This window comes from Marmota monax, unplaced genomic scaffold, assembly GCF_021218885.2.
Source record: "Marmota monax isolate L192 unplaced genomic scaffold, Marmota_monax_Labrador192_F-V1.1 WCK01_AAM20220418_F8-fsc00326, whole genome shotgun sequence".
Classification (NCBI taxonomy): domain Eukaryota; kingdom Metazoa; phylum Chordata; class Mammalia; order Rodentia; family Sciuridae; genus Marmota; species Marmota monax.
In genome coordinates this window covers 420,774-447,494 of record NW_026693533.1, presented here as the reverse complement: position 1 = coordinate 447,494, position 26,721 = coordinate 420,774, and the positions used below count along the sequence as shown (strand labels likewise).

The window sequence follows — 26,721 nt, the reverse complement described above, 5'->3', positions numbered from 1 at the left end:
TTGTATAGATTGTCATTCAGATGTCCATTTCCTTGTATATTACTGAGGTTTAAATCATTACTATTATAAACACTTGATATACTCAAATTAAGAAACCTAAACATTATCTTAATAATCAGATCAGGAATTGTACTGATGGAAAAATGAGGACATGAATGTGATACCTCATTTTGTATAAAAATGCACAGAATCCTCAAATGAGCCCCATGCACTCAATATGTGTGTGTGCCTGTGTGTGTGTGTTTGTGTGTGTGCATGTGTGTGATTGCTATTATTTTAATTTCATACGTGCATATTCTCTCATCAAAATTGTTTCTTAGTATTAGGATCATTTGTCTTCTGTAGTTACTCTGCTTCCATTTTTTTCTCCTTTAATTCATCATACATCCATCGCTTTTATACTCTTTGGCTTGCCTTATAAGACCATTTTAATATTTCTGCAAATCCCTATTTTCTGTTATTCCCAGAGGCCTCACCAATATTCAAGCGTTGATATCTCTACTTTCTCCCAAAGGCTGTGCTTTCAATGTATCTAGATCTCTGTGGATATTCCTCCCCATATATGAGTTGTCTCCTTCCAAAATTAGAAAGAGGGCTGGGATTATGGCTCAGTGGCAGAGCTTTTGCCTAGCACATGTGAGCCACTGGGTTCAATCCTCAGCACCACATAAAAATAAATAAAGGTATTATTTAATACTAAAAAAATATAAAAATGATTAGAAATAAATAAAACTGGTTGAGATATTATCACTAAAGAGTAATGTCTCTAATCTGCAAATGCTGGGATTCAAAATGTTAGTGTGTGCTCTCTTTCTCTAGACAGTTAATTTTGTCTTGCATATGTATGTATATGTGTATATATATATATATGTGCATATATACATATTCCTTTAAAATACTGTTATACTACTATTCCTTTAAAATTTATTTTAATACTTTAAACTACCTTAATATGTACCTTTACTCAGGGAAAATAATGTAAGTGCTCACTTTCCATAAAATAAACCTTACACAAAGCAATAAAATAAGTATAATTTTATAAAAAGCTAATATAAGAATATTATAATCTATTCATATTTAGTACACAGCAATATCATCAACAAAACTATTAACATATACATCAAAAATAATGTGGTTCTGCTAAGTCTTCAATTTCTTTCTACTTGAGAGTGATGGGACATTTACAAGATCTTCCCTTGGTATGATAGTTCTTAGACCTCTCCGCTTTGCTTTCTTCAGGACTTTCATTATCCATTACAACTAAACTCGTTCTGTGTCCTGCCCCAGCCTGCACTCTGACTGCTCTTTGTATCCCAGAGCATGCCTAGAACCAGCCAAGGGACTTTTCTCTTTTAGGACAGATTTACTACAGGAAGAGAATTAACAGATATCTCTATATAGAGATTATAAGGTTCAGATACTAAAGAACATTTATCAATATATTTCTTCAGCTTAATATATTTCTACTTGTTAATATATTTATCTGTGCAAATAGTTCACTATAGTTCCCTGGAGATGTTTATATTATGTTCTTTTCTCTTGGTCTCAAAATTAAATTTCTCCCCACACAGTTCCACTGTCTCTGTGGCAGATCTTCACATATTAAAAAACATCAACATTAGTGCTGTTATGACTTTTTAACCATCTTTTGATTTCAAGTATGAACTTCCTCTTTCAAGTATGATCTTTCTCTGAATTCTATAAATTTCAGTGATCATCAAAGTATCCCGTTTATGGTGATTTATGACCCAATGGAGGCTCATTCATACTAGATGTCTTGGGTCTTCTAGGATTATCCTTTGAATATCATAGACCATTTTTCTAGTTAATCCCATTGATCAAATCTTAAGAACACTATTAGTTTTCTACTTATCTTTTTTTTAGGGTGGTGGGTATTGAACCCAGGAATGCTTTACCACCCAGCTACATCCCCAGTTATTTTTATTTTTTTTTTATTCTGAGACACAATTTTGCTAAATTGCTGAGGATATTGCTAAGTGTTTCTGAAACTGGCCTCACACTTGTGATCCTCCTGCCTTAGGCACCAGTTGCTGGAATTACAGATGTGCAGTGCAACAGCACACCTGGCTATACTGTAGTAGTTTATGAAGTCTTTTGTAATTAATTGCCACAAACCTGATGGAGTAAACCAAGAGAAATATATTCTTTTAAATTTCTAGATGCTTTAAGTTCAAATTCATCACCAGATGTCAGCAGAAGCGTACTCCCTCTGTGGGCTGTAAAAGGGAAGCTTTTTCTTATCTCTTCAAGCTTGGCCTGCAGCCTATTACACTAATGGCTTCTTGGACAAACAGACCTCTTGCCCATGTGTATCTACTCTTCTGTCTGCATAAGCTCTCCCTCTCCTTACTGGATGTGTGATTATAGACATTATAGATATAGACCCATCTGCCTATCGAGAATATTCTTCTCAGTATCCTCAATCACATATTTTTGTTAGATAATCTACTACTCAGAGGTTCTGAGGATTAGGACCTGCTATCTTTAGGGAACATTTTTTTTTTACACTATCATAAATATTAACTAATTCTTACATTTAAAGTGCCTCATATTTCTTTTACATAGTTGGTTCACAAAACTCATAAAATTGACGGAAATTGAGTTGTCTTTCAATGCTGGCCATTATTTGATTAGCAATGATTTGTGCTTAAAACCGAATACTTTAAAGTAAGCAATGGGAGAATTTAGGGAGAAAATAATGAATTATTAAGACCTCAGTGTACATTACTTCATGTCTATTAACTTATTCTCCATCAAAACCTTACGAGATAAATAAGATTATCTCCACATAATACAGGAATAAATAGATTCAGAAAAGTGATTTTTCCTAAGATTTCTAGTGTCTAAGCTAGGTTTGAAACCTATGTTTTTCTGAGTCGAAAAATCATTATTCATTAGTGAAATCACGTCATCTCAAAAATAAGTATTAGGAGGATAAAATACTCCACAGAATGAGTTACATATCAGCATAAATTTAAATACGAAGTGCTCTTGTTCATTAAAATATCAGATTTGATTTAAAATGAAAACACTAAGTTTTCTTTCCTTGCATTTGTTAATGATAAATGTGAATTTTAAGCAGTGACTATCTAGCAATAAATTGTTAGAAGCTCTACCGTTTGTTTTGTTGATGCTCTGTATAAATGAGTATTTAGGAGAAGAGTTTTGTTTATTCCTTTATTTATTATAGCTTAACTGTTGCAAAACATTATGCACCGAACAATCCTAATGCCAACAAATAATGAATAATTACTTAGTGCTGGGGTTCTAAATAAGACCCATACCAACAAACAGATGTTCATAGGATTCTGGCTCCTAGTTTTGGCCTGCAGGAAGTCATTAAAAGATAAGTGGAAAATCAAGTCTGTCCCCTTGCTAGCAGAATTTCCACCCTTTGGAGCCATGTTGGGAGGCATATTTTCGGACAACAGCAGCAGCTTCCACATTAGATGGTAATCACTCTTGTATTTATAGACTCCTTGTAAATTAGACCCAGACAGGCAATAAAATGATCTTCTCTATATTTACTTTTAAGCTGTTTGAGAAAAGTAGTGCTAAATAAACCAAAAATTTTCACACAAACCTATCCCTCAGTAAATGTCATAGCTCAGTCTTACAAAATCATATTGTGGTCTATTTGTGTGCTCTTAATGACTTTCCACTATCTGGAAAGTGGCATTATATTCCAGCTGTGCAAGCACTGAAATTTGTATTCCAAAATGGTTGATGCTTAGGAAGAGAGCCGTGATTGAAACCAGGTGCAGATCATTATGCTTAATACTCTGCGCTTTTCTTTCTTACATCTTAGCATTTTAATGATCCTACAAGATACTTTTTCTAACTCAGAAGTTTGCAGTGACCTAAATGAAGGTATATTTGCTTAGTAACAACAGTCTTTTTCATCATTTTTTTTTAAAAAAGAGTTCAACTTAGCGAACATTTTCATTAACATATATTTATTTATTTATTTATTTATTCTTTTTAGATACACATGACAGTCGAGTATAACATATTGAACATGTTACATATTAAACTTGGAGTATAATTTATTCAAACTAGGATCCCATTCTTATGTTTGCATATGATGTGGTATGTATCCATATATGAGCACAGGAATGTTATGTCTGATTTATTCTACTGTCTTTCTTGTTCCTGTCACCCCTCCTGAATCATTGAGAGTATAGGGCAATGAATACTAGGTGACGTTTTTGGATAAGCAAGTAACACATTACTATAAAGAAAAAAAAAAAAAATATATATATATATATATATATAGCTTCAGAAAAATTCAAGAAATATAAAAGAACTCAGTGTATTAAAAGCAACAGGAAAAAAAAAGTAGCAGATATCAAATTACCAAACCCTATAATGCCACAGACTTGGCATACATATTGTAAAGTGATGTAGTTGTGTTTCTACAACTTTCTGCTCATATATAATGAGTGAATTATTCCCCTAAAATTATGAAATGTCAAGCCTGTTCTAATACAGTCTTAAATTACTGAAATATTGAAAATAAAAATGTAGAAATAATAATGCTTCATTTTTTATGTTCTTTTAACATTCACAACTTAATGCTCAGCCTAAATTGATAATATAGCATATAAATTAAGTAAATAATATATGTTATAAGTCAGATGGGTAAATAATATGTGCAGCATAAAAGTATTTATGGATAATACTTTCTGGTATAAACAGAAGAATAAAATTTTAAATATTACTTTGTTAACATCAGAATGTTTATTCTATTAGCAATTATATCCTGCCATTTTTGATGTTACAAATAAAGAGCTATTTTAAGTAGAAACCTATTTAAATTTTATGTTTCCTATTTTCTGTTTTGTAGAAAAACCATGAAGAGAATCCTAGCAGACTATGGCAGTATAGTATAAACACTTATAGTAAGGAACCCAAGTTATGGATAATATTTCTGTGGTTTCAATATTTATGTCACTCAAAATTGCTTGAGGCAGTAGCACCACTTTCCCTTGTTATACTTTCCCTTTTTACGGTGCTGATAGATATTTTCTTTAATTTTCCACACTGGTAAATTAAATTGTATTTTGTTAAAGTTATGACAGATAAACAACTTATTTCAGTTTTATTTTTTATGATATGGACAAAAGATATCAGTTTGATTGTTACCCATTTGTTGCTCTTTTTAATAAAGATACCCACAAATAAAACATTTACAAATTTCTTAAAATTGCAGTTGTTTATGGAGTTAATGATGAAATTAGATCAATTATTCAATATCACATAGCTATGTGGCAAATTTTTGGTATAAACTCAAGCAGTCTAGATTCAGAATCTGTTCTCTGAGTCATAATATCATATCTTCATATATGGAACTATTTTTTACCAGGATGTATCAATTAACTTCTCCAGTGTAAAATATCACCCCATGGGCAAAGAATTTTCTGAATTCATATGCTGCATATTTTCTTCCTCATGAATGTGGGACCTGATTCTAACCAACAAAATACAATAAGAGTGATGTAATGTCATTTCCTTTATTACCTTACTCTTCATAAGATTCTTGTTTGCTGGTATATTCACCCACTCTAGAACTTCTCCCTCATGAGTTTATAGGGAAATCATACATGGCAAGATATTGTGGACACTTCTAGAACCTCTGGGTGAACCTCAGAGGTAGTGGGTGAACCCTGGGTGCTTTAAAGGAGACTTTTTTCTAGCCAAACCTTCAGCTGAAAATACAGCCTGACTATTGCTTGATTGTAACTTTCAGAGCCCTGTAGCAAAGGACCACACTAAGTAATGTCCAAATATCTGACCCATGAAAACTGTGAAATAATAATGTATATTGTTTTAAGTTACTAAATATGTTACATTTCTTTGTATAATAATCGGTAAATAATACAATCCACAAACATTGTGGTTTAAAACAACTATTCACTTAGCTAACAGTTCTGCAGGTTTGCAATTCGTCTTGAACCACCTAGGTAGATCTCATCTGATTGGCTCAGGTGTCTGCCATCGGGGAACATCAGCATCTATAGATGGTTCATGAAGATTTCGACTAAGATGGGTATTAACTGGACACTCTCTCCATGTGATTTCTCATCATTCAGCAGTGTATTCCAGACTTGTTCCCAAGGTGGCAGAAGAGGTTCAATGTTTAGTGAGAGAAGAGATCAAATTTATAACTGCTTGTCAAGTCTCTATTTTGTCACATTAGCCAGTGTTCCATTGTCTGGAACAAGTTATATGACAGATTCAAACTCAAGGACTGATATTTAGATGCCTCATTATAAGGAGAGAAGTTGCAACATCTATTTTTACAATCTATCTCACTAGTATCTCCATGTCTGTAAATGTTACCACAATTTGTTCAGTAGATAAAATCTGTAATTTTGGAAGCATCATTGATTCTTCTTTTCTTTAATCCCCTTCTTGATTCTTTTACCATTGCAACCTAAATATAATTAGTTTATTCTATACAGTGGAATGTAAACAATCCACAACACAAATGTCCTTCACCTGGCCTGCTACAGTATTTCCCCTAATTTTTCCTCATGTTTTCTTTCTGCCTCCTTCATCCTCTAGTCACTGTGCAGAAAAGAGATGATCATAATAATTATTATTTCATACTTGCCTATAATTTGAGATCTATATGACAGATCACATGTAAAAATTTTAAATATGGAAAACAGCATGGTACTAAATATTGATGGAAATTCAAACATATAATGGTTAGGTTGTTCCATGGAGCTTCAAGAGTCTAACACTCTAAATTTTTGGAAATTTTTATGTTGGCGAGTATCTTTTGAGGACAACAAAAGAAGATCTACAGTCTCAGCTGTTTAGACTTTGGGGCCTCATGTTTAAATAAGGCAACCTCTAAGTATTCTTTTTTTGAATGATAATCACCGCATAGCCATTAGGCCCTGTCCCATTCTAATATTATTAAATATCTCTAATATAATATCATAGACAATATCAGAAAAAAGACTGAAAAAGAAAGGAACAACTCAATAAAACTCATAATTTAAAGAGATGGCACATTCATAATTATGATGAGGGCAGCAAAAAATGAATGAAAAATCATGGCTTGGTGCTTTATCATTCAACAAGTACATAGAATGTTAGGCATATAGGATGCTCCAGTGAATAAAGAAGACAGAAGAAGTTTTCAGTAGCATGAAGTCTGTGCTTCCTTGATTATTCTGTTGCTTGTATCATCTATTGGTAGCGATAGAAACTTGGATTGCTGATAGAATTTTATTGTATTCAGAAAAAAATATGACTGAGCATTGTCTGTGGTGGACTCTGCCTAAAAGCCTGAGATGGATTTTACTTAGGTTAAAAATATTTGCCAAGCTGAGACAAAGAATCTAAGAGAAGAATCTAAGAGTTCTATCAATCTGACACTAAGGTCTCAGAACAGAATATGAGAAAATAAATAAATACTTTATATTTCCTATTGATAAGATAGCTCCTCAATTTATATGTAAAGTGATACTGGAACACATTTACAGAATCAAAAAACCCATACTAAATTATCAAGTTATGTTCCTTAGATCCAATCCAAATGCAGCGTAATTAAAAATTGATACAACAATTTGAAGCAAATTCTATAAAATTGAACAAGATATGGGGTACATGGTTAACTTTCCAGGCTTCAAAGAGCATAATATGAAGGAAAACCTGAAATGCAATAACTGCTTGTTTTCTGTTTTTGCAAATACTTGGTTTGGAATGCAGATGGGAATGGAAGATGTAATTCTTCATCATATAGCCACTTAATGTTTTTAAACAACTTCAGGCCTTATATTCCAGGAACTGATATGATTCAAAACAAAATTTGCCATTGCGGAAATAGTGGAAACTCAACCAACTCTGGTAGTTACAAGAGTAGCATTTGGACTTTGATGACATAGTTGGGCCAAATTTGGCCTCATTTTAGGTTGGAACAAAAATTGCATTTATAGAATATTTCTGATTTAGTACAAAGGATTTTGTAGTGAGAACATATGTCTTCAGTTGTTTAAATAGCAAAAATCAAACAAAAACAAGTAACAATCTGTGTTTAAAATGACAAAAACCTAAAAGGCATTTTTGTAGAGCAGTCACAAATAACCAAAAGGTTTATGAGAAAAAGTTTCCACACTCCTCAGCATCAGGGGATTGCAAACCAAAACTACAATGGGATATCACTCTGCCTCAACTTGAATGGCTAGTATAAAAAAGACAAAAATTAATGAATGCTCAAATGAATGTGGAGAAAATGGGAAATCTTATGCACAGTATAGAGGTTCCTCAAATGATTAAAAATAGATATATTATGTGATTCATCAATACTTTTAATTTGTATAAGTCAAAAAGAAAGAAAATCAATATGTCAAGGACTCCTCTACATTCTTCTCTTTATTATAGCATTGCTCACACTCACCAAGATATGGACTCAAACGTAAGTATTCATCAACAGACTAATGGACAAAAAAAAAAAACATGGTGTATATACACAATAGAATAATATTCAACCTTAAAAAAATAAAATCTGTCATTTGCAGTAGCATGTTTAACACAAAGAACATTATGTTATGTGACATAAGCCAGCCAGGCACAAAAACAAAACGAAACAATAACAACAACCAATATTGCACATTTTCACTTACAAGTGGGATCGAAAAATGTTAATCTCATTGAAGCAGAATGTACAATAGTATATACCAGAAACTGGGGAGAGTCAGATGGCAAATGGAGATATTTGTCTTAAAAAGATGATTTTGAATCTTCTCACCCCAAAGAAATGATGAATATATGAAATGATGGATATCATAAATACCTTGCTTTTAGTTTTGTGCAACATATATATCAAAATATCATACGGAATCCATAAATATATATAGTTATTATAATATGTCAAGTAAAAACAGATTCAAAATAGTCAACCCTTTGAGCTACTACTCAATAAATATTACTTCTTGCAAATAAAGAAGATAAAAGGTTTGTCTATGTGTATTTGCTGTCTTTTACTGCAAGCACTAGGGCAAAGGAATAGTTTAAAACCTCCTCTATCAGAAGCAAGAGTGTAGATGAAGTAGGTCTCATAAAGTCATACAGTGGCAAAAGGAACTGAAGCCATCATATACTTTGCTCTTCCAGTGATTCTGCTTTGACAGTATTTCTTTAAGAATGATTAATAGAAAAAGAATGAACATTAAGTGTGTTTTTCCAAGTATGTCTGTAGTCATTGATGGAAGATACTAGAAGACAGCTTAGGTAATTTTTCAAAAGTTATCATGTCTCAAGTTTTCCTTCTCATGAATTAGACTCTGTAGAATTTACTGTTTGAAATGCACTAAGTGATAAGAAAGAAGCAAAATACAACAACATGACAATGATAACAAAAATAATCCTCAAGCTTCTCATGGGATGGATATACATTTAAAGGAGATATTACAAGAGCAGGGATATTTTATAACTTTTAACTTCCAGGGAACCTAAAGATTATTTTATTTTTGTGGAATTATGAATGTATGGTTTATATGTAGCATTTAAAATATGCAGGAATAAAACAAAATGTTTGAAATTTAACAAATGTGTGGCAGTTTGTTGTCCATGAATGCTCACTGATTGTAAGTGAGTATGTGGCATTATTCTATGTTCCACAAATAGCCAAAAAGCAGAAGTCTCTTAGTGGACACTTCTTAAAAAATTGGAAGTACTAGTGGGGATTCACTAAGAAATCTACTTAAGAATGCATTCAGAAATCACTCTGTTTTTAACATCTGGGCTAAATTCAAGTGATGTTATCTTCAGTAGGGCTCAAAAATTAGTTTCTGTGGACCAAATCAGGATCACTGCCTTATTTTATAAGATCATGAACTACGAATGTTTTTTTTAATCTTTAAAAAGTGAAAAATATTGAAAGAAAAATATTTCATGATACAGAGAAACTGTATGCAATTAAAATTTCAATGTCTATAAATCAAATTTTGTTAGAAAACAGCTATACTTAGGTATTGCCTCTGACTATGGTCTATAGCAGATAGTTTCAACAGAGACCATACCACCAATAAAATAGAAAATATTTACTACCTAACTTTTTAAGGAAGATGTTATTAAACTGCTCTTAAATATTCAGAGCATGAGAGGATGTAATTCTCCCACGGAGTTGGGACTGTCGTTTTTGAGGCTCATCCCAATTCTGGCTCTGGTATCAGAATAGAGTACTAACATGGCTCTGTGGAAGAGGTTCTGGCCCTGGAGAGCGGGACATAGCAATCTTTTGGGCCCTAAAATTAAGAGGGCATGGACCTACCAGTCATCGGTGATTCTGGATCTTGGGGTGGTGAGACATGGCAGAAATGAGGTTCTGTGAGGACAGTTGCCATAGCAGCAAAGATCCAGAAATGATAAAATGCCATATGGCTTGGACTTTGGGGTCAAGATGCAGCACTGTGATGTCTCTCTTCCCAGACATTCTGTTTTAGCAGCTTGAACTGTGGTGATCTAGTCCAATTCCAGACAGATAAGGTGTGGGGACTTCTCAATCTGAACTGCAGGGTGGCTCAGCTCAGTCAAGGCTCTAATGCTCCAGAGAAGAACCACATCTGCTGAACACCCCCGCTGCCCCCAAAGAAAGGTTACTTGGATGAACAGAGCTCTGGATCCCTGGACCTAGGGTACCTCATCAATTGTAACAGTAGGCAGTATAAATGCTCTGATTATCCAGTGTGAGTGCTCCTAGGGGCAGGGTTCTCCTCACCTGCAGCACTGAAAAGCGTGTGTGTGAGGTGATTGCCCTGGTGTGCCAGAGGCCTGAGATCTCCACAGGGTAGGTGCTGCCTCATTTCTTGTGCTCAAAATATATCTGCTCTGAGACTTAATCTCTGAGGGGGTGAAAATTACTGCAGTCTGGCCACAGAGGGAGAGTGCAAGAGCAACTGGAGTGTGGGGGAGATAGAGCAGCTTTAGTTGACCCAGAGGATAGGGGATTTCAGAAGCTCTGCTCCGGATTGGCATACCTCTTGGTGCACACAGTGTTGTAAGGTTCAGAGATAGAATGATGCAAAGGCTATTGACCTCAGGAGCAGGGAACATTCCATCAATGGGCCTGGTTCCATGATGACAGAGAGCAGTAACAACATTTCAGCTCCTTGTTTGGGATTAACTCTGTTAATTTTTTAATTTAATGCTATACTTGACCATCATATATATTTTAGTTACACATTCTAATCAGTTTTGAAAATCCATTATTGTTTTCTAATAATAATCCAAATTAAGTTATTGGATTTTTATAGTGGCTATACTATTATCTATAAAACTTAAAAGTTTGGATCTTTCTATATACATTATTTATTCTTACTTATTTTATTTAGTAATAATGCATTATCTAAAATGTCAGTACTATTTGAATAAGAAATATCTTTATCTTGTTTATCTTTGAATAAACTATTTACCTCAAAGAGTTCTTTTCCCTTAAATTTCACACATATACTTTATGAGTTGGGAAATAATTCCTTGTATTCTTAGCTGAGTTTAGTTGTGTTTGACAAGAAATACATAATAAGAATCTACTTAGATAATAATACTCTTCATCTTTGTTATTGAAAAAAAATATGTTAATATACTATGTAATATGTTCCTGAAAGAAATACTCATCTGTTTATGATATATTATTGTATTATTTAACATATTAATTGAGTAGATTTACTCTCTTAATAATTAAGATTTTTAGTCTAAACAATAAAGAAATTCTATATTTTTTATGCTATCCTTCTCTGGTATATACATATTTACCTCCATAAAAAATGAATGTGCCAAATGAAATGATAGTTTCTACCTGAATAGGAACAAATGACTTCATTAAAAGAGGACTTGTGAGCTAATATGTATTCTTCTCTTCCAGTGTTGAGAAAATAGAAAAGATTTCATGAATACAATCAACTTTCTGTCACTGAGTGTCTTTTTGGTATGTTTTGACCAAAAGAAAATAATTCCCTGGCAACAGATAAACAGCCGTTTTTTTTTCCCCTCACAGTATATTCAATGTGTGTTTACTATTGGATGGTATGTGATAAATCAAGGTTTAAAATGATAAATGGAAAAGTATACATCGTTGCAACACTTATAAGTTGTTACATAAAATTTCTATGGTTTATAGTGCCCTGCTTGTCTGAGCCAACTGATTTTACACTGATTGTGGTACTGATTACTGGATCTCCATAAAATAATTTTCCTCAGATTAATAGAGCCTCAGTTTTTTTCTGCATATATATACCTATCTAGGTATGGCATTTACTGTTTCCTTGTAGTTAGTTGTGGTCATGTGTCTTAGTATTGATTGATGAGATATTAAGTGCAAAAATTGTTTGTGACTTCTGGGAAGTCTTTTTAGTAGAGTGAAGACAAACATTTCTTCTTCCTTCCTCTCTTTTCCCTTCTGCATTTGCAAACTGAATATTGTGTCTGGAATAATAGCAGAAAAGAAGGAATTAAGAATAAAAACCATACTCTGGAATTGCACAAGAAGAAAACTGGAAAAAGATCATTTTTCTGATGATTGTGAGCCTAGTATTCCTACACTTGACTGTTTGTTGTCTAGATTCTCTCATATTGGAGAGGAAAAAATGTGGATTTTTTTAAAATCACATTTTATTTCTAGTAGTCTCAGATAAGCCAAATTCTAAAGCAATTGAAGGTTACCTACCAACATATCACCTCCGGTTAAGAAAGACCATTTCTTTTGCAGACCCTGCTTATGAAGGCCAGTAAATCCACACTGCTCTACTTTTCAAGCTCAGCTTCAATATCTGTTAAAAAGAGACAAGATTTCTTGTGACACCAGTTAAGTTAACAGAAATGTTTTCAAACAATTTTCAAACTTTATATTCACTTAAGCCCTGATCTTTGAGAGACTCCACTGGCCAAATTAAATGCTATAAATTCAAATCAAATCTGTTTTGCTGACATCTGCTTAGACAGTACCACACCACCACGTGAACCTTGTATGTTATAAGGTTTATAAGAATCTATTTTCTAACTTTGACAGAAAGCAAAGCACAAATATTCATGTTTTGGTATATTTAGGGAGCTCCAGAAGCTTAATCTTTGTTTAGGAATAATTTTCCAACTTGGGAAATGAATTGCTTGTAAATATCACTGCATAAAAACAAACACAAAAACAAATTCTTCATTTGTGCATTTCTGCTTTTCAAAATATTTTAAATACATAAGATGCCCCAACATTATTATGTGAATAAAAAAAAAATCTGTCCCACTGGTCTTCTGGGTATATAAGAGTTGGTCTCCTTACTTTTGAGAAGCATTGTTTGGAAAAGGAGAAATATTGGTGTCAGACCACTATAAGCCATGCATTTAGACAAGCTCTGGTTTGAAAACTACTTGAGAACTCGTTTGTATAATTTTAATAGTACAAGTGAAAAATGCAGATCTTTGCTGAGAAGCATGAGTTAACTCTTCGTTGAATACTGCCTGGTTTATCCCTGCATGTCTGTGATTTTTTTGCTTAATGATTGGTGACTGTATATATTGGAGGAACTTCAGCAGTCTCCTCAGCCAGAGGCTTTCCAGTGTCCCAGGATGATCCACACAGATGACAACCCATTTTATAAAAGTGCCTCTGGGCTGTGACATTTCAAGTGTATTTTCAATTCTAGTAGAACTGGTTATGGTAAAGAAAAATCCAATAATATATTTTGCTTTGTTGTGTGAATAAGTTTGCTCAACTTTGGAAAGTACAAGAAAATTTTGTTATTGTATAAAGAGTGGGGTACTTCAAATTTCCTTTAAAAATCATTCAGGTATCAGAACAGACAAAAGAAGATATTTCTTTAAATTTTGAATTACACTGATAAGGATACATACACTTGGCTGATCTTTTAGGGGAAGAAACATGGTTCTTACACACACACACACACACACACACACACACATATGCATAGTGGTAATCTTGGTTTTTTTAATTTGCAACATAGTTCTATTATTGCTTTTATGTAATAATTATATCATGACACCCAGAATGATTATTTTCCCTGTCAAATTGGCAATATAAAGTTTGTTTTTGCTTGAAAATGCATCTGTTATTTCCATTTGCCTCACACATGGCAGGGAATAGAGTGGATTTATTTGATGTCATGTTTTCTTTAGCCTGTTTATCAGATGATACTGTGGGAAACTATGACCTACTCAGTGTCAATGTAGGTATTTGCAATTATCTTTATCACTTCCTTCCAAGTGGATTATGTGTATGTATTTTACGTAATTTCAATTATTTTAAGATAATAATTCTATGGTTCAGAAAAACATATATATTTTTTTACTTTTAGAAATAGATCTTGATAAGTTTAAAACTTGTATCTTCTCTTATCGCAAAAAGAAATTCCATTTCTTTTAAAAACCCTAAGTTAAAAAGGAATGTGTTATGGTTTGGATATGTGGTATCCCCCAAATCTCATTGTGAGACAAGGCAAGAACATTCAGAGGTGAAATGATCAGATTATGAAAGTTGTAACCTCATCAATAGATTAATCCACTTATGGATTAACTGGATGGTAAGCACAGGCAAACAGGGTGTGGCTGGAGGAGGCAGGTCCCTGGGGCATGCCTTTGAGATTCATATTTTTTTCCTGTTGAATGAAGCTTTTTCTCAGCTTCCTTTATTACCTTGTCCTGAGCTGCTTTCTTCCTCTATACCCCTACACCCTTCCACCAAGGTGTTCTGCCTCACCTCAGACCCAGAGCAATGACTCCCACTGTCTATGAACTGACACCTCTGAAACCATGAGCCAAATAAGCTTTTCCTCCTTTAATTGTTTTTGTTGGGTCTTTTAGTCACAGCAGCGAAAAAACTGACTAAAACAGAATGATACTCACCAATGTTCCTATTATGCTCACCACAAGGTCCTGATTCCTAGGAATATGTTTTTGTTAACTTATGTTCCAGTGTTTCCATTTTGAATGTCTTAACACCTGTTCTTTTCAGAGATATTCTTGTCTGTAAATTTTTGAAGAGACAGTTTGTTTAAAATATTATTTGTATGTTTTTTTTTTTTAAGAATAGAGAACTTACAAGAACACAGTCTAAACCTTATTGTCAGGAAAAAAATATCATTAGCTGTAAATTTGAGAAAAAGATGAGAGTTTCCAGTAATTGATCCCAATGGATTTGTTTATAAATGGCCTATTTTTTCATAGCTGTTAATTGCACTCATTATATAAAGAAAGTAATGTGGAATAATTAAGAATAAAAGTTACATGAAATGATCCAACAGAACAGAAATACTCTTTTTCAAGGTAGACTGAAATCACTTAGCACATGTCTTATTTTTTGATCTAGTAAACTTTAATGAAAAATCTCATCCAATTTCTTAGTTCAGGAATGATTTGCATACTCAGAATTCTAGGTAATATTTGCCAATTCTTCCTCATCTATAATAATGTTAATTTAGGATTATTAAAATTATTAAAAACCCAAATTTTCAATATGAACTAACAAGTGTAATGACACATTTTTTAAGGCATCTTATCCCTAAGTTTGATAGTGTTATTTTTGGAAAGCCTGCAAAGAATATCACCATTTTACCTTTATGTAACCATTATTGATGGGAATATTATTATTATTGACATATATCATTTTATTAGGAAACTGGTAGAGAATTCGTTTCTGAGGTCTTATAAATTTTATACTCTGTCTAGTGTTCTGCTTTAAAAGCTGCTCTGAAACTTTGTGGCATAAAGTGACAAATGTCATATGTCCTATTTTTTGTGGGTCAGAAATTCAGGCAAGGACGAGCTGAGCCATTCTGTTTTACCTGTTATTGACATGGGTCACTCAATGTTATTCAACTGACAGCTCTTGCTAGTCTAGTTTCCAAGTTGGTCATTCCTGACATCTTTTTTTTTTTTCTAAATTATTATTATTTTATTTGATACAGGGATACTGCTACATCGATGTTCATAGCAGCACAATTCACAATTGCTAGACTGTGGAACCAACCCAGATGCCCTTCAATAGATGAATGGATAAAAAAAATGTGGCATTTATACACCATGGAGTATTACGCAGCACTAAAAAATGACAAAATCATGGAATTTGCAGGGAAATGGATGGCACTAGAGCAGATTATGCTTAGTGAAGCTAGCCAATCCCTAAAAAAAAAATACCAAATGTCTTCTTTGATATAATGAGAGCAACTAAGAACAGAGCAGGGAGGAAGAGCAGGAAGAAAAGATTAACATTAAACAGATACATGAGGTGGGATGGAAAGGGAGAGAAAAGGGAAATTGCATTCCTGACATCTTAAGGCAATGGCTGGAAGGTTAAATTTCAATTGTATCCTTGTACTCTCCAGGTGGTCTCAAAGCCTCTCCATATGGTCTTGTCAGGCAGGTCATCAACTTCCTACATGGCTGCCCAGGACTCCAAGGACAAGTGTTCCAAGGAGTTCTAATAACAAATACCACAGGTGTCTTATATCTCATCTTTCCAGTTCCAGAATGTCACTTCCACTATATTAAATTCATCAGGCATTTAAAACCAGTTCAGATCCAATGAATGAGGTATTAGAATCCACCTTTCAATGATAGGAATAACAATACATTGTTGCTGTCTTTATTCTACCACAGACATTTTGCCCAGGACAATTGAATTGATTCATAGAGGCTGAGAATTTGTGCAACACTAGCCTAGGGATTGTAAATTTGTCCTTGTGTAGTAATATATTCTGTATGAAAATTTCCCCTCTATATCACTGGAGGGTACTTCTCAGTTCTTTAGTTTTCTCACTATGAGATGCATATGCCTACCATACACAATTTTATTTTTATTAATTGTGATATGTTTATCTTTACTTTAATCCTTAGCAAGTAGGTAAGAGAAAATGTTTATGAGATTTATTCTGTTATTTAATGGTTTTGACTTAGTAGATTTGGGAAATACTCAGAACAATGCAAAGGCAATTAGATATCAATATTTGGATTTTTTAGAATATAAATTACATATTTCTCTCAATATAGATTACTTAATTTAGCAGAGTTCAATTTTTGTTGTACAATACTAAGTAAAAATTGTATTTTAAAAATGTCTCTATTTTCATAAAACAAAGGCAGGTACAAAGCAGGCCATGGAATAGGGAAATTTGTCTTTCATATAGACAGCAAAGTAATTACACCCAAGTAACAACTGTGCATGTATTTTGTTTGTTTGTTTTGGTTTTTTTTTTTTTTTTTTTGGTACTTGACATTTTATTTTGAGAGAGGGTCTTCCTAAGTCACTTAGACCCTTGCTAAATTACTGAGGCTGGCCTTGAACTTTCAATCCTCTTGCTTCAGCCTCTGGACTCACTGGGATTACAAGTGTGTGCCACCACACCCGGCCTAACAAATGTGTTTTATTGACATATGCTTTGAAATTTACCAAGGTTTTTATACACAAAATATCATCATTCTTTACAGTAACCATTTTTAAAATATAGTGGTTAGCATTTCATTTTTATAACAAAATAAAGAAATTAAGTCAAGAGAGATTAACTTGTTTTTTGAGGCTCACTTGGCCAAGACAGGTTCAGGTCTCACACTCAAGTCTGAGTCACCAGGAAGAGCAGAATATTTAGACATGTCATTTTTCTAAGAATCTTAAATGTTTGTGAAGAAAAGAAGGAATCCTGATGTTTCATGAAACATCCAAATAAGATAAACACTGCAAAGAGTTAGATTTATTTAAAAATGAATAATTGATCAGATAACTGGTTACCTTATTATCAAATCATGACCAATCTTTAGATTACATTCAATTCAGTTAAAACTTTACTAAGTGCCTTTCATGTATGTGTAAAATTTCTGTACTCAGAGAATCTAAAACAGAATCTACAAAAATAACTATCTTAAGACAAAAGTTACTTGGAAATTCAGAAGTAGTATCATTCTAATTATCATTCACAGAGCTAATAATAGCACTGAGAAGCATTAGTTTTGCATTACTTTAATTTTCTTTTTGATGTCACCATTATGGTTATCTTAGGTTGACAAAAAATGACTGCTTCCCATTGCCATGCCTTCGACCTTTTCCATGAAAGCAGACAATATTATGCTGTTGAGTTCCTAGAAATTTTGTTAAATTCTATTTTCTGCAATTATGAATTACATAATTAAATCGGGTGATAGATACCTGAATTACTGTGATTTCTGCTTGCTAGAAATTATATAAACATGTATCAAAGCACTTTGTAAAAAATAAAATTAAACTAAACTTGACTTAGCCTAGTATTATTAATGTTCTAATCCAAAGAGTAAATAAAGCACAATATAATAAAATCCAAATCTAAGTATAAATAATTTTATGTACCACAAGCAAAGTACTTGTTACTATGACATTATTATTGTAGCAGTGTTGTTTTTGGTATCATTGCTGAGATATTTTGAATTACAGAAGAATCCATCCCTGGAGAGTGTATGATTTAAACATAATGCTATTCTAATATTTTAAGGTAAAATTTCTGCATACACATATTTAGATATCTAATACTTTTTTGTATATCCTATTTTTCTTAATTTTCTTTTTAAAAAGAAACTAAATATGTTTCTATAATTTAATTTATATTCTAGTGATATTAGCAATTCAAATCATGATAATTCATGATGAATTGATATTTAGATTTTTATTTTTAGGTGGAATTTTCTAAAGTCAATTTTACTGAATTTTCATCACTAAGCCATATTTGCATTCATAATTAACTGTTGGCACTTTCTAAACTTCTTTCTTAATATGACAATAGGGAGAAAGGACTGAAAGTACTTAAAAAATTGTTAATCATTTTCTGTGTTACCTAATCTTATCTGAAATCTACTAATGGGAATAAATTTGTAAAAGTGTATTTGAATATATGTGAGTATATTATCATCAACCTGGAGGCTATTAATAAAACTATAATAAATTATTTTATGATAAATTAAGCTACTTAAAATATTTATTTATAAAACTTAAAACATTGTGTGAAAATGACCATACAAACATAAGAATATTTTATGTGAATTGATACATTTGTATTATATGGCATTTACAACACTATATCAAGTAAATATGTGTGCGTTATAGACTCATAAATGACAGAACAAATGTTTAAAAGTAGGAAAAGCAACTATAATTCTGAGTTTTAAAAACTGCTATTTTGAAGATAAATTTAGACATTTTCATGTAGAAAATTCAGTTTATAGCCATCTAGGTATGTAACTCACAAATATAAGTGATTATTGCTTGAAATATTATATAGAATTTCATATGAAAAAAAGGAAGGTATTACTTTATTTTAATTTTCTCTCTATTAATGTGCCAGTGTACAGGATGTTGCTTTTAAAAACAAAGAAAATCCAAGAAACTCAAATTATCTATATTTAAATTTGCTTATGAGAATATTAATCTTCAGCATCACCCATAAAATCATTAGTGAATATGACATAGGCAAGGAAGCAGTTCAACTGTATTTGCTTTTATTTCTAAACATACAATTAAACAACATAGCCTTCTTATATTTTCAGTAAGGTCAAGTCATGTGATGTAGTGCCATCTATTGGTATAGAAAGGGCAAAATGTTCCCACACTTCCAGGCCTATCCCATTAAGGTTTTCTGAACTTGATCTGCCATACTGTTTCCCATTTGACCGCATGTTGTTGAAAGTCATAATCAGCTTGGAAGCCCAAGTATGGAGTGTGGCAGAGTTCAGTGTTGAAGACTGAATGATTATCTCAACAATCAGGGCAGAGATGACTGCTAGTAAGAAATAGAAGTTTTGATTTTGAGCAAAAATGAAATAAATGTCGATCATATTTAAAACAGTACACATTTTAGGTTGATGTGTGTGTGCACATGCATGTGTACATCCATGTAGTTAGTATAATATTACACAAAGACTCTGAAAACATATGGAGTGAAGATAAAACTCAATGAAATATAATTTGAGTGATTAGAAATGGTACTACTTTCTATCGGTGCTTTCCAATCATTTATTTTTTTTTCTGTCTTTGGTTACACTTTTGAGTAAGTTCAATTGTTTAAATAGGACAAAGTCCTTGGTTCACATCTCTTTTTTGAAGTAATATTTTTTTTTCATAAAAGCCTTGAATTGTCCTAAGACTGAAGGTTTTTTCTAAGAATGCAAATCTGCTTCAACATTGAAAAAACTAATAATATAAATCACCAATCAAAAACAAAGAAATAAATAAACTTATTATCTCAATAAATGCAGAGAATGTATTTCATAAAACCCAATATACATTCATAACGGATACTTATAGGAAGGATAGGTAGAATAGAACTTTCTTCACCTGATAAAGAATCTAGAAAAAGAGAAAATACTCTCAAGTCATTTAATTAATGATAAATGACTGAATGTATTTCCAGATTATCAGAAACAAAGTAATGGTGTCCTTTCTCAGCATTCCTATAAAATATTATACTATAGTTTCTAGCCAATGAAATTGTTCAAGAAAAGAAATACAAGCCCTACAGGATATTAGGAAAGAAACAAGTGTATATTTTCAGATTAAATGATTATTTACATAAAAAAATATAGAATAACCTACAGAAAACTTCTAGAAGTAATAAATAGTAAGTTTGCAAGATAAAAAATACCATCATATTGCTATACTAAACATTTTATAGACATTAAAAAGATATCATTTATTATGGTATCCAAAATGAAATAAATAGGTACATGTCAAGTCAAATATATGCAAGACTTATACACTTAAAACTATAGAACATTGATAAAAGAAATCCAAGAACTGTTTCTTTAATGGAACAATATGCTATAGTCATCCATTAAAAACCTCTATATTAATATCAATTCTCTTTAAAATCAATTAATAGAGTCTAAGCAAACTAAATTTTGAAATAGTAGACATTTCTGGAGATCAAAACAAGCTGATTCTAATTTTTTTTTTTTACGATAAGGCAAAAAACTAGAAAAACCAAGATAATTTGTAAAAAGTTGGAGAACAAACACATAATACCTTATTTAAGATCTACTATTTAAAATCTACTGAGATAATCAAGACAGGGAGAATGGGTAGTGGGATCATCAATGAGGCAGAAGAGAATTCAAGAATAACTTACAGAAATATAAACTGATTTTTTACAAAAGGGTGAGGTAAATGAGTGGAAGTATCTTTTGAAATCATAGTGCTATACAATGGGATGATGTTAGGAGCTGTGGCTGTGGCTCAGTGTAGAAGATACACACAAGCAAAAAGATAAACTTTAAATAGTTAAAAATTAACTAACATTGAGTCATATATCTAAAATATAATTCGAGTTTATAAGACTTTTTGTAGAAAACATAGAAGAAAAATCTTTATCATTCTGGGTTAGGCAAATATATCTTAGATATGTCAATAAAATCACTACCCATAAAAGAAAAATAATGATAAATTAGATCACATCAAAATGAGAACTTTGGCTCTGTGAAATGTGTTAAGGTAATTTTTATAAAAACAACACAGTGACAGAAAATTTTTAAATCATCTACTTGAGAAAGGGCTTATATCAGGAATACTTAATCCTCAAAACTCAACATTAAGAAAATAAACAATCAAGTAAAAAGGGGGCAAATATTTGTACACAAATATACCAATGAAGATATATGAATAGCAGAACATTCAAAAGGTGTTCAACATCATGATTCATTAGAGAAATATAAATTAAACTGTAGTGAGATAATGCTACACATGAATTACAATGGCTAAAAAGCAATTTAAAAGACAGATTCACATTTGTCAACATACATAACTGTAAACTGCAAAAGTAAATTTTATTTTAAATAAATTTAAAACATTTTGGACACATGTTCAGTAGGAAGTAGCCACTTCACACATAATGTGTATTTTCTTTTGCTATATCTTTGTGTGTTGGATACATCTTTCATTGACATATTAACTGTCCATTCATTCATTTCTGCTTAAAATGCATCATAAAAGTGATATTCAGTCTGAGATAGAATTTCAGTCAGCCCTCAATTCTTTCAAATCATCCTCTCTCTGTGTGTGTATGTGTGTGTGTGTGTTTACAGATTATTTCCTACCTCAATATTAAGTAGGAATATTGATGTATTCTTGTCAAGTGTTATGGTTTTACATTCATTTGAAAATGCCAAGGAACATTATTCAAATAAGCATTTAGATTGGATATAAAAATAATGAAAACAGAAGATTTGGTAGGTCACCCTTATCCTCATCCTCCTTTGTCTCATTGCTCATAAATTCAAAAACCATCAAGACAACATAAACATCAAAATTGTACACCTTTGGGCAAATATGATTCTATCACGATTCTGGATATGGCCTCAGGCAGCTGAGAACTTCCTACACTCTCCCCAAAATCAACAGCAAATTTCTAATTAAAAAAACCCTAATTAATCCCCAAGTAATTTTAGAAAAAATTTTACTCTAAGATAAAACCCAAATGAACTCACTAAGCCACTTCAGAGAGGCAGAAGGTTGTTGACTGTACTTCAACCAGGCTAATTAAAAAACAAATAATCAAACAAAAATTTGGCTCCATTTATTGATTACTTGGAGAGTAACACACATCTTTAGCATATGACATATTCAAGCTTCTATTCACCATAAGAATTTGTTCCCAGCTTCATTTTGTACAGACAATAAAAGGAAAATGAAATTCTCAGTTATTTCAACAAATTTCAGGTGCTTATTTTTAAAGACAAAAGAACTATTTTAAAATTCAAATATAAAATGTATGTGAAGAAAATGTAAACCATACATCTAACTTTCCTAGTATGAGGAGTCAGGTATAGGTTTACTTTCATTCATTTAGGTAATATAATGTTCCAAAGAATGCACTATTCATTAGGGCTAAATAGACACACTATCTGATCTCATTTCTATAAAAGCACACTAATAGAAGATGAGAAGGAATTAGATGAGCCAGGAACATTGCTTGGAAAGAGATAGACTGGGAGTTATGTAACTGCCCCTATTAAGGTATTGGGATGACACTGTTGATCTTTGGGTAGGAATTAGAAGCAAGCATTTCTAGGAAAGAGAGTTTCCTTGATTGATGCTTAGAGATATTTAATGCATTGTTTTATTTTTGAAGAGAAAAAAATCCAAGATTATATCCTTGTAATATATTTTTCAAAGCAAAGTTAACAAGTCAAATTATTGTATTTTGAACATATTGATGTACAATGCTGCAGCATCTTTTATAGTTATTACATGACCTCATGTATCCACTAATAAAACCATCCCCCATACACTCACACTATGCTATATTTTTCTATTTAAAATTTTAATAATAAAAATGGAACAATACAATTTGTTTAATGTGCTTGTGTTTGATTATTAAATTGAACCATCAATTTATTGGCATCTTCAAAATTATATTTCTTACATAGTATTTATCATTCAATGTTTATTAGGAAAATTTACCAGAATTCATATAGCTTATTAAACCAGCCATATTGGAATTCAGTAATCCCTGGATTGCTATCTTTTGAAGGTCCTGGACTAATTTGATTTAAACTTTCATTTACAAAAACTACCTTTGAGAAATCTACTCTTACTTTACCAGGTAAAACCTTCATAGCATAAAAGGTAAACTGTCAAAAAGACTCACATGAATCCCAAGTCCTATCGACCACAGCTTTTCTTATGATCAGAAAATTATCAAAGCAAGAAGTCATTGCCACCAGCTGCTGAGAGAGCTGGAGATAGCTTCTGATCTCTCCAAGTGGATTTCCTTATCTCCAACCTTTATAACACATATTATTTGCACTTGTAAATAAACTCAGGTCCTCTGGGAGGGGCTGCACACTGACTCCCTCCTCATGAGGTTAGGAGAAGATAAACATTCCAGCCTTGGCATCTGTGGGCCCCAAGTAGATACATGCAGCTTCCTGAGAAATTCCATGTTTTGCACTGCATGGATTTTGGGAACATCAACTCTCTGTGGCATCCAAGACAGCCATGAGGGTTCAACATTGGAGTCTAAACTTTTAACACCAAGTTCATCACGCTGCTTGAAATCCTACATGACTAATTTTTATTTCAGTATTGCTGTAGCTCATAAATCTAGCAATTGCCAGTTAATTCATAATGATGGATCTAAACATATGAGGTGTATCCCACTAAAATTATTCATAGCATCCCCAAACAGTGCTCAGGGTATCTTCTAGGTGAGTGAGTATCCACAATATATTTTAAAGGACACATAAGTCAAAGTTGAACTGCCTTGAGGGTGAAGGAGTTTTATTTCATCCTTTTATTTGCAACACCTAAAATTAATCAATAAAGGAGTCCCCCCTGTGTCTCTCTCTGTCTCTCTGTCTCTCTCTCTCTCTCTCTCTCTCTCTCTCTCAAGGATAGTTTTTCTTTTCCAAAGTCTGTGTAAATATATATAACTTTCTTGTAAGTTAAATCATTTTTATCAAGGGGTGACATTGAATATATTCACATTCCACATGTATCTATTTTCTATTGCTGCGTAACAAATTATCATAAGCTTAGTGACTTAAAATGACATTTATTCAATATCTCACATTCTCCATAGGTCAGGGTATGAGCATAGCATAAATGGATTCTCTGCTCAGACTCTAAAAAATTGCAATAAAAGTGTAGTTTCGTCTGAGAATCTTGAGGTCCTCCGGTTAGTTCACATCATTGTTGGCAGGATTCATCTCCCTGAACTTGTGTCACCTTGCTTTTCCAGGACTATCAGGAAAGAGATCACCTTTGATACTGTGTGGCTTATCTATGGAACCTCTTTTAAAGGGCTCACCTAATTAGGTTAGGTCTAGCCAAGATAATGTCCCTTTTAATTAACCTAGAGTCAACTAAACAAGTACATTATGTACATCGGCAAAATTCCTTCACATCTGCCTTAAAAATTTAATAGAAGCAAGTTACAAGTTCAATACTGAAATACTGGGCTAGTATGAAGGCCCTGAAACCTTAGAAATCACTGAGCTATCTGAAATTCCTCCCTATGATAATATGTGTTCTAGTTTGGGAACCATAGCTTTAATTTACTTTCAAGTATTTTAACAATAGTGATGTACTAAACAAAATACCTGTAATCCAACATTTGTTGTACTTCAGTGTCCTTTTTTTTTTTTTGAATCCTAAAAAAGAAAATGAAAAAATAAAAAAAGAACATATTTTGGGAATGTATGGTTCCCGATGTGGTTTTTAAACATTTTTGTTATTTTAGGTGCTTGTATAAACACTAAATTCTGTTTTTATTATTATTATTATTATTATTATTATTATTATTATTATTTGGATTGTGACTTAAATTCAGAGGAAATTTACCACTGATTTACATCCCCAGTTTTTTTTTGTTTTTTTTTTTTAATTTTGAGACAGGGTCTCAGTAAGTTGCTGAGGCTGGCCTCAAACTTATTATCTTTTTACTTCAAACTTCTAAATTGCTGGGATTACAAGTGTGCGCCACTGTACCCAGCTAACTTTTATTCGGTATTCCAGTATTCCATTTTTGTATAAAATAATCTATTGAAAGATGCATCTTAAAAGTTTGATTAAAACACAATATAGCCATATAAAAAAGTATATACTGAAAGAGTTTATATTCTAGCTGTCTTATACATACTAAATGTGTAAATTTGGGCAAGTTTTAAAATAACTTGTATTCTTTTTTTATAAATTGTTGCAAATTGGTTACACAGAATGGTGGGTTTCATTGTGGCATATTGGTTTATGCATATAACATTTGATCAGTTTAACCCTGCAATATAGATAAGTTTTAAAAACATAACTGAGTCCCAATTTTCTCAGTTGTGTAATGGTCATATTGTAGTACTTCTTTGATATGGTAGTCATAATGATAACATTAATAATATTGATTTGTGTGCCTCAGCACAATGCCTGGTCTTTTTTATACAAAATATTACACATGTAATTTAATTTCTCATATATACTTATTCATATATACATAAAAGTTAAGTATTTGTAAACACTATGGGCAATTTTATTTTCAAAGGATTAGTCACAACATCTCCCATCCCAAAGTCTCTTCTAGAGACTTCTAGAGATGTTGCCTTACCTCCATCGAAGTGTGAAGTTTATTTCTCCTTATTTTTCACTGTGGGAGGGTCCTGTGATTGCCTTGTCCAACAGATACTACATCGGGGGAAGGTCTTGTGCTTCTTGCAGATTTATCCTGAGTCAGACTGGCAGCTTCTGTAGCTTAATGTCAGATGCTCTTTCTGAGAACCCAGTTATGAAGCTGTAAAGATCCAAGCTAAATGGAATGATCTTGTGTAGGTGTTATGTTTGACAGCATCACCTGATCTTTCTGTCTTCTAATCTCAAGAATAAGCTATCTTAGATGTTCAGCCCAGAAAAGATTTCAGATGAATTTAGTCAGTTGCCATCTGATGTCAACCAGGGATGAAATGTCCATCTGAGCCCAGTTAACTTACTGGAAGTATGAAATTGCCAAAAATAAATTATGTTAATCAACCAAGTTTTTTTAATATTTATTTTTTAGTTGTAGTTGGATATAATACCTTTATTTTATTTATTTTTATGTGGTGCTGAGGACTGAACCCAGTGCCTCACACATGCTAGGCCAGTGTTCTACTGCTGAGCCACAACCCCAGCCCCTCTACCAAAGCAGACATTGGTGAAATTTTCTATTTTGGGATGTTTATTGTTTCAGTTGCTGCATTTCTGGAGCC

The 26,721-nt window shown here is 32.4% G+C and overlaps 1 long non-coding RNA gene across 2 annotated transcripts; it reads right to left on the bottom strand.

Moving 5' to 3' along the window:
* Positions 1–8,402: 8,402 nt before the first annotated feature.
* Positions 8,403–26,219, bottom strand: LOC131424693 (uncharacterized). 2 transcript variants are annotated; one of them, XR_009228113.1, is made up of 4 exons: positions 26,085–26,219; positions 14,887–15,007; positions 12,701–12,803; positions 8,403–12,459 (listed from the first exon to the last, which is right to left on the bottom strand). It is a non-coding gene; the product is annotated as an uncharacterized LOC131424693 (long non-coding RNA). The 2 variants fall into 2 exon arrangements; XR_009228112.1 differs by lacking the exon at positions 26,085–26,219 and adding an exon at positions 25,093–25,138.
* Between the last annotated feature and the right edge of the window lie 502 nt (positions 26,220–26,721).